Source organism: Daucus carota, chromosome 3 (genome assembly GCF_001625215.2).
Source record: "Daucus carota subsp. sativus chromosome 3, DH1 v3.0, whole genome shotgun sequence".
Taxonomy (NCBI): domain Eukaryota; kingdom Viridiplantae; phylum Streptophyta; class Magnoliopsida; order Apiales; family Apiaceae; genus Daucus; species Daucus carota.
This window is the reverse complement of record NC_030383.2, coordinates 16,183,314-16,197,523: the sequence shown is the minus strand read 5'-3', so window position 1 is coordinate 16,197,523 and position 14,210 is coordinate 16,183,314. Positions and strand designations below refer to the sequence as shown.

General features: G+C 34.3%; 1 long non-coding RNA gene across 1 annotated transcript; it reads left to right on the top strand.

Moving 5' to 3' along the window:
* The first annotated feature begins 2,489 nt into the window (after positions 1–2,489).
* Positions 2,490–11,394, top strand: LOC135151685 (uncharacterized). Its single transcript, XR_010290542.1, has 5 exons — positions 2,490–2,959; positions 4,265–4,466; positions 5,354–8,671; positions 9,977–10,178; positions 11,066–11,394. It is a non-coding gene; the product is annotated as an uncharacterized LOC135151685 (long non-coding RNA).
* Positions 11,395–14,210: the final 2,816 nt, after the last annotated feature.

Here is a 14,210-nt window from a genome sequence, read left to right as displayed (position 1 = left end):
AAACATAACACTGTAAAAGAAAATGATGCTGAGCAGAGAATTTGGAGAATTTATTAAAATACTTAAATTTTAAGTTTGATATATATGTGTGTGTTCTTATATATAAACTATGTAGGAACAATCGGACCTTGGTCCTGCGTTTTATGATACTAATTAAAAATTCGAACAGAATATTAACCTTAATCGCTACGGCGCAAGCGATTCAAATCCACGTCTTCTGCTGTATTCCTTGATTCTCCTTGGACGAAGTGTGGCCTTCGATCTCCCAAGGTGTGCCTCTCCTTAAAGCTCCGAAAACCCAAAACCCTAGCTGTCTCCTTGAGAAAAACGTCTGCCTCTCTCTGACTCTAGGATTAATTCGTTTTGGTGTGTCTTTCAGCTTTAAGAGAACGAGAATATATATAGGCTACAGCAGGGATCATGGATCATTAGGTCAGGCCTTCCAATGACATTCCGGGCCAGGCCCAATGTCATTAAATATTAATTCTATCCACTAAAAACTAATATTTGCACTACCTTTCCTAATTCCGTAAATTAATTATTTAATTCGGCTCCCATATTAATTGCTTATAAATTCCCCATGTTTAAGATATCGCATGTCCATTAATTAAATTAATTTCTGACAATTAATTTAATTAATATCTTTTATCCTTGATCATCCACTCAACCTTATAATTATGCAAGAACAAATCTGCCTGCAGGACTAAAGCATAATTATCTTTATGAGCTTTCAAGAGGACATCATCACCCGAATATATTTTTCGGACATGGTTTCCTTTTATAGTCAATATCCCACTCTGTATATAATGTCATTGCCCAATATATAAATTCGTAATTTAAAATAAATTACTTAATTTATGAGTCAAGGCATGTGCATTAAATACAAGTGTCAATCACTATATCCGGATTAAGAACTTAAGCATTAATAACATCATAGAATCTTAGTTCTTTATTGTCAGAATTAAAGAAACAATTATTCTACTATTTTGATCCCGTTCAATATACACAAAGTATATAAGTATTATTCAATAGTCAAGATAAACTATTTCCAAATAATACTTCAGCCGTTCCAGTGGTTTGTCTAACACCACCTTGACTGTCAACCTTTATTATATTATATAAGGAGTCTGACAATCTAATCTTCTGCTATCCCATTTGATACTAGATTGTCTACAATATATAATATATAGACAATGTGAAAACATGCATTCAAGATTCTCAAATAATTGTTATATACTTCAAATGAATATTTCAGTATAACCCTAACAATCTCCCACTTATACTCAAGATATTCTTTAAGTATATCAGTGTCTATTACAAGCAATCCACTACCAACTATAATAACTATGTGACCAAGTATCTGACTCCTATCGCTTCCACGTGCTCCTGAAAAGCCTTAGCTGGTAAGCTCTTCGTGAAAGGATCTGCCCGGTTATCCTTCGATGCTATGTCAGCCACAATGATATCTCCTCGCTTAACGAACTGTCGTATGAGGTGATACTTACGCTCTATGTGTTTCGCTGCCTTATGGGCCCGTGGTTCCTTGGTATTCGCCACAGCACCAGTGTTATCACAATAAATCGTGATTTGCTGTGGCAGATTAGGAACCACATCCAAATCCAGCAGGAAGTTTCGGAACCATATAGCCTCTTTGGCTGCCTCAGAGGCTGCCACATATTCGGCCTCCATGGTTGAGTCTGCGATGCATTTCTGCTTCACACTCCTCCATATTACGGCTCCACCTCCCAAAGTAAAAACACATCCCGAGGTGGACTTTCTCTTATCCTTATCCGTCTGGAAATCCGAATCGGTATATCCCAGAGGCAATAAATCAGAGGACTTGTAAACAAGCATATACTCCTTAGTCCTTCGCAAGTACTTGAGTATTGCTTTTACAGCACTCCAATGTTCTTGTCCTGGGTTTGACTGGTATCTGCTAACCATGCCTACGGCAAAGCAGATATCAGGCCTCGTACATAACATTGCATACATTAGTGTGACGACCTGGATTTTCAGAAATTGTTTTATTATTTTCATTCAAAATTTTCGAGAAAAAAATGAGAAACAAAATTTAATATTTTATTCTAGCTTGATAATTTCCAAAAATATTTGTTTAAAGTATTTCCTTGTCATTTGGGCATGAGAAAATATCAATTGATTGTGCAATTATTTGTTACGAGATTTAATTGATTTATTTGTGTACGATTATATCTGTGTGTCCATTTTTCTGCTTTTGATATTATTATATTATTTTATTAAAATTTCTTATCCTCTTAAATGGATATTTATTTTTGTAGAAATACAAATATAATTTGAAAATTTATATTAATTGCTCAATAGTGATCATAAATATTTTTAGGAACTTTTAAAATATTAAAAATCTTATTTCTATAACGATATGATTTTTAATTAGTTCCTGAACGTAGCTAACTTCTAAATTTCTTATAAATTTTGAAAGTACTCGACAAATCCCGAAACTTTTATTTTATTAGTTTTACAATATTCCGGGATTTATAAAAATATTTCGGTAATTTTTGGATGAAATTTTACAGCATGTTATCTCCGTAAATTAATTAAAAACAGAGTAAGCTTATAATTTAGATAATAGTTTCATTTTATGCCACGTATCCGTGTTGTTTCCCTTGTGTTAGCCACGTATAGTTTCTTTTGCCCCTTTCTGTTAATCTCTCAACCTCACCGCCCTCTAATTCTTTCACTCACAATTCTCTCCTGCCTACAACTCTTGCACGGGCATCCACCTCCGTTGTTGCGTGCGCCGCTGCCAGGTTCCTCCGGAATCAACTACCTCGCTGGAATCACTTGTTGCCGCTGCCAAGCTTTCACCATCGCTGCTCCATTTCTTCTCATGCTCGAAGCCAGTCGCGCTCCTTCAATTCTTCAGCCAATTAACTCTGTTTTCGGGCCAGCAATCCACCCTTTCTTTGATTATTCTGATTGGGTATATCTTGAATTGTCTCCTCTATTAGTTATGTATGTATGTATGTGCGTATAACTCGTTTGTGTTGTGTTGGGGTTTTGTGAATTGTTATGTTATGTGTGTTATATTGAATTGAATAAATTAGTAAGAGTTGTGATTAATATGAAATTGTTTATAAATCATCGAGTCATTTGAAGTCAAGTTTTCGCAGCAGCGCTGCCTCTGTTTGGAGCTCTTTTTCGAACAGCTTAAGATCATTTTTAAAATGAGACTTTCAGAGATTTATGATCTTCTCAGAGTCTACTTTATGTGCGCGAAAGAATCGAATCGATTCGATTAGCGAGTTAAGAGATATGACAGTTTTAGTATGGTATGCGCAGAGTACAAAACTGCTTTGCTTTTCGACTTTCTAAAATATAGTTTAATTACTTAAACTTTGATTTTCAAGCCAAAACTTATTTTATAGCTACTCAGGGAGGTTAGGGAGGTCTGATAAAAATTTCAAGTGAAAAACTTGTATTTTTGATTTATTAAAAATGTTTGAATGTCGGTAGCACATACTTGTGAAAATTCTGTTTTGATGTCACAAAGAGAATTACTTTCACAAGTTCAAATCTATGAGTTGAGTTGTGATTAATTATAGTATAAATGTATACGAGTGGTGTTGGTCAACAGTTGTTAAATTACTTGATTTATATGTGTATAAATTCAAAAGATTTAGTATTCTGATTGTTTTAATAAATTATTTGGTGTCTTTATGTAATGCTTGAAATATAGTAAATTAAGAATCCCGAATATTTTATGGATAAGTTTTCTGGAAAGTTACTTTGAGTATTGATTATACGAGGATTAAGGAATTTAAGTTCCTAGTTATATATATAAATATACTTTGAGTATCTTGAAGTATATCTGTATATATGATTGGAAACTTCATTCCTTATAGTATAAAGTGATATACGAATTATTAAGTTGTAATTGAGTTCAGTTTATTATTAGTTAGCAGATGTTGAGTTATTGGGTTAGGAACTTGTTTAATTGGTTGTTGGTATTAAATTAAAACAGGTGGATAGTCCGGTAAATAGAGGAGATGCTGCCGAATTTTCGATAGGATATATATATGTTTTACTTGTTGAAGGATATTAAATAGTTAAGAATAAGGTAACATGGTTGATTGAAACATGTTATTTGTTAATTTATCAATATTGACTTTTAATAGCTATAAAAGTTAATTGTTCAACTATGTGCTATGTGTTTATCTAATTGTACTATGTATATGGATTTACGAAGGGTAGCTAATTACGGATTTGATACGTTATTCGATATTAGTTAACTCCGTCGGCATCGACAACTGAAGTACCGTGTCACTCTTGGAGAATCAACCGAGACTTGTCTATCAAGGACATATCAAGGACATTCAGAAGTTTTTAAATAGCTTTGCGAATTGAATGAGGAATAGTTCCTTAAAACGAAGCTGTGCTGTGAGATAGTTTGGTAGAATTAAATCGGTATGAAAATCAGCAGAACTGAGGCAAGTATTCTTATCTTTACTTATTGTTCAAGTGATATTTTCTTTAAACCCTATTATGCAAGTATTCCCATTCCTCTCTTGTATATTTGAAAGTGCAAGTATCCATATCTTCACTTATTGTTCAAGTGATATTTTCTTTAAACCTTTATGCAAGTAATTATATTCTCAAACTTGTAATTACTGCAAGTCTTCTTATTCAAACCCTGTATTTAGAAGCAAGTGCTCTTTCCTTAAAACTTTTACTTATTGCGAGTTCATGACTTAAGTACGATTTTGAGTTGGAAAGAGTGACTTATCAAATTGATACACATGGTTTTAAATCTCTATAAATGTTTTTCATAACTCGGTTTAGCTCCTCGGTTGTAAGGCTTATCCGTTGTAAGTATGCTTCCTATGGAATAAACCTTTTCTTAAAAATGCAATTATTTAGAACTGGGAAGCAAAAATAACAGATATTGGAGTTGCGTAAGAGGTCCGTTATCCCATAACGGCCCAGCTTAGTTGATTGCGTAAGAGGTCCGTTACCCTGTAACGGCCCAGCTTGAAGGGTGCGTAAGAGGTCCATTTTAGATGGCCCAGCAATGTATAAAGACCTAGCTAGTCTTTAGTTCCGGAACAAATTTTAATATAGGACATTTGTGTAAACAATGTCCGGGTTATCAATGGACTGATCATCTATGATAACTTTTAAAAACGTCCAATATATCTGAATGCTTTAGAAATTCGTATATACTTTTGAATTGTTTTGGTTTCAAGTTAAAAGCATGTTGTTTTGTATACTTCCAGTTCAATTACTTTCTCTGCATTAACTCCTGTTTCTTTTTAACTATTATACTTGCTGAGCATTCTTTTGCTCATTCTTGCTATTTCTTCTCTAACCCTTTCAGATAGTGTTAAAGATGATTCATCTGTCTAGGCTGAGCGTAAGAGTAATGCTAGGCAAGGATTCCAAGTGATAAGTTGTGACTGAATGATCAGGTAAAGTATTCAGGAAGATGTCTGCGAGATTAGTGGTAATTAGAGTTGGCTTAATTTTGCTTCAAATGTAAAATAAATTTATTAAATATTATCAGCTACTCTGATAATTTAGATTGGGATGTAATAAGATTTATTAGTTTTGATTCTGATTTCAATACTATAGCCTGTTTGCGATCCTGTTTAAAGGGGGTTAAACTTTGTTCTTTTAAATCTTTTATTAAAGCTTTCAGGTTTTAAATTCTTTGATTTATATTAGCTTTTCAAAAATACAGGTTTTCAAAACTGTAAATCATTTTTTTTATATCCAGGTTTTGAAATACTTGTTTTTACTTTCTCTCAAAGATACAAGTTTTAAATTGTTTTACTTTTAGTGGCTTAAAAATACAGGTTTTAAATTATTTTTATTTACACGTGGCACCAAATCCAGACCCCCGGATTTGAGGGCTGTCACAGTTGGTATCAGAGCTGCAGGTTATAAGTTATTGAAATCAGAATATAGGTGGTAATATCAGGTTTAATAAAAAGGTGCGTTAAGTGTAACCTCACATAGAGGTAGTCTACAGCTATTTGGAATAGTCTGTGTCAATAAAACCAAGATTCACATATAGTATTGACCTTGAGTATATCATAGTGTGTATAATAGGTTTCTTGTTCCAGACCTAGCAAGTTTATATCTCAAGGAAGAAAGAACAGGCCTCCACCAGTTTTTATTATATTGAGTATTTAGTACTAATACTAGCAACCAAATAGATTCCCTTGTTGAGTCTAGAACGTCCCTAATAATTTCATATTCCTCGTCACCAAGATAGAGATAAATTGGAAGAGTAACTTTATGTGTTTTTATTATGGATCAAAATTTCTTAACACCAGTTTAATTGAGTTAGAAACTCATAGTAGGTAGATAAGATTTCTTTTGGTTGATTTAGATTCAAAACCATTTGAAGGATGAAAGATACACTTATTAGGTGAACTTTATAATGGGAACCAATTGAGGCTGGACTAGTATAGATTCTCACATAGTCTAGAGTAATCCTTGTAGTGTCTGCCAATCTTTGAATAGTAATTGGGGAGTTATCTTTGATTCTTGTTAAAGATATATAGAATTGGTGAAAGAATATAGGTGTTAACAGGTCCGAATTTAAAGCTTTGTATATAGTGAAGTAGTGAGCATTAGAGCTAATAAAAGAATATGAAACTTGTAGGGTCAAGTAAGAAGTTCCGTATATAGTTAAATAATGAACGTTAAAGTTATTTAGAGCTCGTGTAGATTAGTGGATATAGTACTTGTGAGTAAGTTAAGACGTCAACACTCAGTGGTGATGATTATACGAAACTCGATAATATTTCGGACTATGCGAAGCTGAGCAGGACTTCTGACGATCATGGATATTTATAATGAGATCTTCACAGACCATTGTGAGTCAACGATAATTTACGTTATTGAGCATCATCGACCGCTGAAAAATAGAAGAAGATTAGAATCGAATAAAGGTCCATCAGAGCAGCATATCTTGAAAAATCTTGGCAATACCTTCCTCTTTTATTGATTATATTGATTACTTTCTTCATCAATGAATTGTTTTGACATCTTTTTCCTAGAGACATTTAATAAATACTATATTTCTCTCTCCTGAGTTATAAAATGATGCTTGTATCTATTTCATCATTTCTAACTAATCTTTTCATCAAAACTAGCACCTTTGGAACTTATTCAATTTTTTAACCCAAGGTGCGCATCAAAGATTCATTCATCAGAAAGTCAATCATTTTTGGTTGATTTTGAATTTCCATCATATTATTCAACTCTAACTGAGATGAACAACCCTACCTATAGGGGACACAAGGATTACCGGTCTGTGTGATAGGAGTTGGATGGGACGCCATCACTTGTGTGTGTTGTACATTACAAGAAGGTTAACTACCTTTAGTAGTGTCTTAATTTAGACACGCAACACCGAGTTCTTTAGATCATATTGATCTCTCAGTTATTCTTTTGTTTCCAATCACATAATATTTGTTCCAATAGATCTAATCTTTCATATTCTTGTAATTTCTAAAAGGTATGCCAACTGAGTTGCCAAGTAAAATTAAGCCTTTGTAGTACGAAGCAACATAAGTAAAAAGGATGATGATGCGGGTATACGGAAGCGATCAAGTAAAATTTTATATCACAAAGAAAGGAGTATTATGAATTAAAGAGATCATACGCTCTAGTTTTCTTTTCGCTGATTCCGAGGACGGAATCCGTTTAAGGGGGGTAGATTGTGACGACCTGGATTTTCAGAAATTGTTTTATTATTTTCATTCAAAATTTTCGAGAAAAAAATGAGAAACAAAATTTAATATTTTATTCTAGCTTGATAATTTCCAAAAATATTTGTTTAAAGTATTTCCTTGTCATTTGGGCATGAGAAAATATCAATTGATTGTGCAATTATTTGTTACGAGATTTAATTGATTTATTTGTGTACGATTATATCTGTGTGTCCATTTTTCTGCTTTTGATATTATTATATTATTTTATTAAAATTTCTTATCCTCTTAAATGGATATTTATTTTTGTAGAAATACAAATATAATTTGAAAATTTATATTAATTGCTCAATAGTGATCATAAATATTTTTAGGAACTTTTAAAATATTAAAAATCTTATTTCTATAACGATATGATTTTTAATTAGTTCCTGAACGTAGCTAACTTCTAAATTTCTTATAAATTTTGAAAGTACTCGACAAATCCCGAAACTTTTATTTTATTAGTTTTACAATATTCCGGGATTTATAAAAATATTTCGGTAATTTTTGGATGAAATTTTACAGCATGTTATCTCCGTAAATTAATTAAAAACAGAGTAAGCTTATAATTTAGATAATAGTTTCATTTTATGCCACGTATCCGTGTTGTTTCCCTTGTGTTAGCCACGTATAGTTTCTTTTGCCCCTTTCTGTTAATCTCTCAACCTCACCGCCCTCTAATTCTTTCACTCACAATTCTCTCCTGCCTACAACTCTTGCACGGGCATCCACCTCCGTTGTTGCGTGCGCCGCTGCCAGGTTCCTCCGGAATCAACTACCTCGCTGGAATCACTTGTTGCCGCTGCCAAGCTTTCACCATCGCTGCTCCATTTCTTCTCATGCTCGAAGCCAGTCGCGCTCCTTCAATTCTTCAGCCAATTAACTCTGTTTTCGGGCCAGCAATCCACCCTTTCTTTGATTATTCTGATTGGGTATATCTTGAATTGTCTCCTCTATTAGTTATGTATGTATGTATGTGCGTATAACTCGTTTGTGTTGTGTTGGGGTTTTGTGAATTGTTATGTTATGTGTGTTATATTGAATTGAATAAATTAGTAAGAGTTGTGATTAATATGAAATTGTTTATAAATCATCGAGTCATTTGAAGTCAAGTTTTCGCAGCAGCGCTGCCTCTGTTTGGAGCTCTTTTTCGAACAGCTTAAGATCATTTTTAAAATGAGACTTTCAGAGATTTATGATCTTCTCAGAGTCTACTTTATGTGCGCGAAAGAATCGAATCGATTCGATTAGCGAGTTAAGAGATATGACAGTTTTAGTATGGTATGCGCAGAGTACAAAACTGCTTTGCTTTTCGACTTTCTAAAATATAGTTTAATTACTTAAACTTTGATTTTCAAGCCAAAACTTATTTTATAGCTACTCAGGGAGGTTAGGGAGGTCTGATAAAAATTTCAAGTGAAAAACTTGTATTTTTGATTTATTAAAAATGTTTGAATGTCGGTAGCACATACTTGTGAAAATTCTGTTTTGATGTCACAAAGAGAATTACTTTCACAAGTTCAAATCTATGAGTTGAGTTGTGATTAATTATAGTATAAATGTATACGAGTGGTGTTGGTCAACAGTTGTTAAATTACTTGATTTATATGTGTATAAATTCAAAAGATTTAGTATTCTGATTGTTTTAATAAATTATTTGGTGTCTTTATGTAATGCTTGAAATATAGTAAATTAAGAATCCCGAATATTTTATGGATAAGTTTTCTGGAAAGTTACTTTGAGTATTGATTATACGAGGATTAAGGAATTTAAGTTCCTAGTTATATATATAAATATACTTTGAGTATCTTGAAGTATATCTGTATATATGATTGGAAACTTCATTCCTTATAGTATAAAGTGATATACGAATTATTAAGTTGTAATTGAGTTCAGTTTATTATTAGTTAGCAGATGTTGAGTTATTGGGTTAGGAACTTGTTTAATTGGTTGTTGGTATTAAATTAAAACAGGTGGATAGTCCGGTAAATAGAGGAGATGCTGCCGAATTTTCGATAGGATATATATATGTTTTACTTGTTGAAGGATATTAAATAGTTAAGAATAAGGTAACATGGTTGATTGAAACATGTTATTTGTTAATTTATCAATATTGACTTTTAATAGCTATAAAAGTTAATTGTTCAACTATGTGCTATGTGTTTATCTAATTGTACTATGTATATGGATTTACGAAGGGTAGCTAATTACGGATTTGATACGTTATTCGATATTAGTTAACTCCGTCGGCATCGACAACTGAAGTACCGTGTCACTCTTGGAGAATCAACCGAGACTTGTCTATCAAGGACATATCAAGGACATTCAGAAGTTTTTAAATAGCTTTGCGAATTGAATGAGGAATAGTTCCTTAAAACGAAGCTGTGCTGTGAGATAGTTTGGTAGAATTAAATCGGTATGAAAATCAGCAGAACTGAGGCAAGTATTCTTATCTTTACTTATTGTTCAAGTGATATTTTCTTTAAACCCTATTATGCAAGTATTCCCATTCCTCTCTTGTATATTTGAAAGTGCAAGTATCCATATCTTCACTTATTGTTCAAGTGATATTTTCTTTAAACCTTTATGCAAGTAATTATATTCTCAAACTTGTAATTACTGCAAGTCTTCTTATTCAAACCCTGTATTTAGAAGCAAGTGCTCTTTCCTTAAAACTTTTACTTATTGCGAGTTCATGACTTAAGTACGATTTTGAGTTGGAAAGAGTGACTTATCAAATTGATACACATGGTTTTAAATCTCTATAAATGTTTTTCATAACTCGGTTTAGCTCCTCGGTTGTAAGGCTTATCCGTTGTAAGTATGCTTCCTATGGAATAAACCTTTTCTTAAAAATGCAATTATTTAGAACTGGGAAGCAAAAATAACAGATATTGGAGTTGCGTAAGAGGTCCGTTATCCCATAACGGCCCAGCTTAGTTGATTGCGTAAGAGGTCCGTTACCCTGTAACGGCCCAGCTTGAAGGGTGCGTAAGAGGTCCATTTTAGATGGCCCAGCAATGTATAAAGACCTAGCTAGTCTTTAGTTCCGGAACAAATTTTAATATAGGACATTTGTGTAAACAATGTCCGGGTTATCAATGGACTGATCATCTATGATAACTTTTAAAAACGTCCAATATATCTGAATGCTTTAGAAATTCATATATACTTTTGAATTGTTTTGGTTTCAAGTTAAAAGCATGTTGTTTTGTATACTTCCAGTTCAATTACTTTCTTTGCATTAACTCCTGTTTCTTTTTAACTATTATACTTGCTGAGCATTCTTTTGCTCATTCTTGCTATTTCTTCTCTAACCCTTTCAGATAGTGTTAAAGATGATTCATCTGTCTAGGCTGAGCGTAAGAGTAATGCTAGGCAAGGATTCCAAGTGATAAGTTGTGACTGAATGATCAGGTAAAGTATTCAGGAAGATGTCTGCGAGATTAGTGGTAATTAGAGTTGGCTTAATTTTGCTTCAAATGTAAAATAAATTTATTAAATATTATCAGCTACTCTGATAATTTAGATTGGGATGTAATAAGATTTATTAGTTTTGATTCTGATTTCAATACTATAGCCTGTTTGCGATCCTGTTTAAAGGGGGTTAAACTTTGTTCTTTTAAATCTTTTATTAAAGCTTTCAGGTTTTAAATTCTTTGATTTATATTAGCTTTTCAAAAATACAGGTTTTCAAAACTGTAAATCATTTTTTTTATATCCAGGTTTTGAAATACTTGTTTTTACTTTCTCTCAAAGATACAAGTTTTAAATTGTTTTACTTTTAGTGGCTTAAAAATACAGGTTTTAAATTATTTTTATTTACACGTGGCACCAAATCCAGACCCCCGGATTTGAGGGCTGTCACAATTAGGCTCCCACATGCCGAAGCATAAGGAACTGCCTTCATGTTCTCTATCTCCTTAGGTGTCGAAGGACACTGCCTCTTTGATAGAGTAACTCCATGTCTGAAGGGTAAATTACCCTTCTTGGAGTCCTGCATGTTAAAACGAGCTAATACGTCATCTATGTAGGGCTCCTGAGATAAAGCCAACATCCTTTTCTTGCGATCCCTTATAAGTTTGATCCCAAGGATGTATGCTGCTTCACCTAAGTCCTTCATTTCAAATTGTTTGAACAACCATGCCTTTATTGAAGACAACATCTTAACATTGTTTCCAATGAGTAAAATGTCATCAACATAAAGCACTAGAAAAACCACTGCATTTCCCTCACATCTCTTATACACGCATGCTTCGCTTGGACATTGATCAAATCCATATGACTGGACTGCCTGATCAAAGCGAATGTTCCAATACCTAGAAGCTTGTTTAAGTCCATAAATAGACTTCTTCAGCTTACAAACAAGATGCTCTTGGCCTTCTTTAATGAATCCCTCTGGTTGCTGCATATAGATGGTTTCCTCAAGATTTCCATTAAGGAAAGCTGTCTTGACATCCATTTGCCAAATCTCATAATCGAGATGAGCTGCTATAGATAAAAGAATACGGATTGACTTAAGCATGACTACTGGCGAAAAGGTTTCCTCATAATCGATACCTACTTTCTGAGTATACCCTTTCGCAACAAGTCTTGCTTTCCAGGCTTTCACCTTTTTGTCTGATCCCCTCTTTTTCTTGTAGACCCACTTACATCCAATAGGTTTTACACCTTTGGGTGGTTCCACGAGCTCCCAGACCTGATTAGAATACATTGATTCCATCTCAGAATCCATTGCCTTTTGCCAAAGACTTGCATCTTTGTCCTGTATTGCCTCTTCGTATGTCCGGGGATCATCATCATATTCACCAGAGACCAAGTCCGAAGACTCTCCCAAAAACATGAATCTGTCGGGCTGTCGAACAACCCTCCCACTACGACGAGGAACTGGTGCGGTATTAGTGACCGGTTGCACAGTCTGCTGTGGTTGTTCTACTTGTACTACAGGTTCATTATTCGTCCCTCCCACTAGTTCCTCTAAAACGATACTACTCTTGGGTTTGTGATTCATTATATAGTCTTCCTCTAAGAATCTTGCATTGGTGCTAACAGTGACATCCCGATCCTTAGGACTATAAAATAAATAACCTTTTGTTCTCATGGGGTAGCCTACAAACAGCTTTACTTCTGTACGAGATTCTAGCTTAGTCGCGTTCTTGTTCAGCACATGTGCTGGACAACCCCATATCCGAATGTGTCTCAGACTCGGTTTGTCCCCGGTCCATAATTCTAAAGGGGTTTTAGGAACCGACTTAGAAGGTACTAAGTTCAGAAGATAAGCTGTTGTCTCTAAGGCATGTCCCCAAAAGGACTTGGGTAAATCTGAATAACTCATCATCGATCTAACACTCTCTAAAAGAGTCCGGTTCCTTCTCTCTGCTACACCGTTCTGCTGGGGTGTGCCTGGTGCAGTCAACTGGGATTCTATCCCATTCTCTGATAAATATTCCCTGAATTCCCCAAGCAAGTATTCGTCACCACGATCAGATCGTAGTGACTTGATACTTTTATTATGTCGCTTCTCTGTTTTAGCTTTGTACTCTTTGAATTTCTCAAAGCACTCAGACTTACGGCGCAACAAATAAACGTATCCATATCTAGAATAATCGTCAATAAAAGTGACGAAATACTCATAACCACCTCTTGCTTGGATATTCATAGGTCCACATAAATCAGAGTGAACCAATCCTAACACTTCTTTGGCTCTATTCCCCTTTGCCTTAAAAGGCCTATTGGTCATTTTACCTTCCAAGCAGGATTCACAAACTGGAAATGGCTCCACTGCCAATGAGCCTAAAGGCCCGTCTACTACCAGTCTTTGAATCCTCCTCAAGTTAATATGACCTAATCTCAAGTGCCAAAGATATGTTTGGTTCAAACTAGAAGGTTCCTTTCTTTTATTAGAGGTAGAAGATGTGTTATTCAATACCGGTTGTAGTTGCAGTGCGGGTTGACTAGGATTAATTATATACAAATTGTCTTGCAATGTACCAGAACATATAATCCGTTTATTCATCATAATAGAAACATTACGATCCAAACAAACATTATAACCATCCATAGCAAGTTTAGAAACCGAAATCAAATTCCTTCTAAAAGAAGGTACATAAAGACAATTGTTCAAAACCAAAATCCTATCAGAACCAAAAGATAAATGAATAACTCCTACTGCAACTACTGCTACTTTCGTAGCATCTCCCATGAACACGTAGATCTCACCATCTCTAAGCATTCTGGATTGCTGGAACCCCTGCATAGAGTTACAAACATGATCAGTGGCTCCAGTATCTACACACCAAGTGCTCGTAGATATAGCCGCTACAAATGTTTCTGTAACTAGAGAAAGAGACATACCAGTATCGTTTGTCTTCTTAGAAAGAGGACAATCCTTTTTTCCAGTGACCCGACTGCTTGCACCGGTAGCACTTCCCTTTAGGCTTTTTCACACCACCTTGAACTCCCACTGCCTTC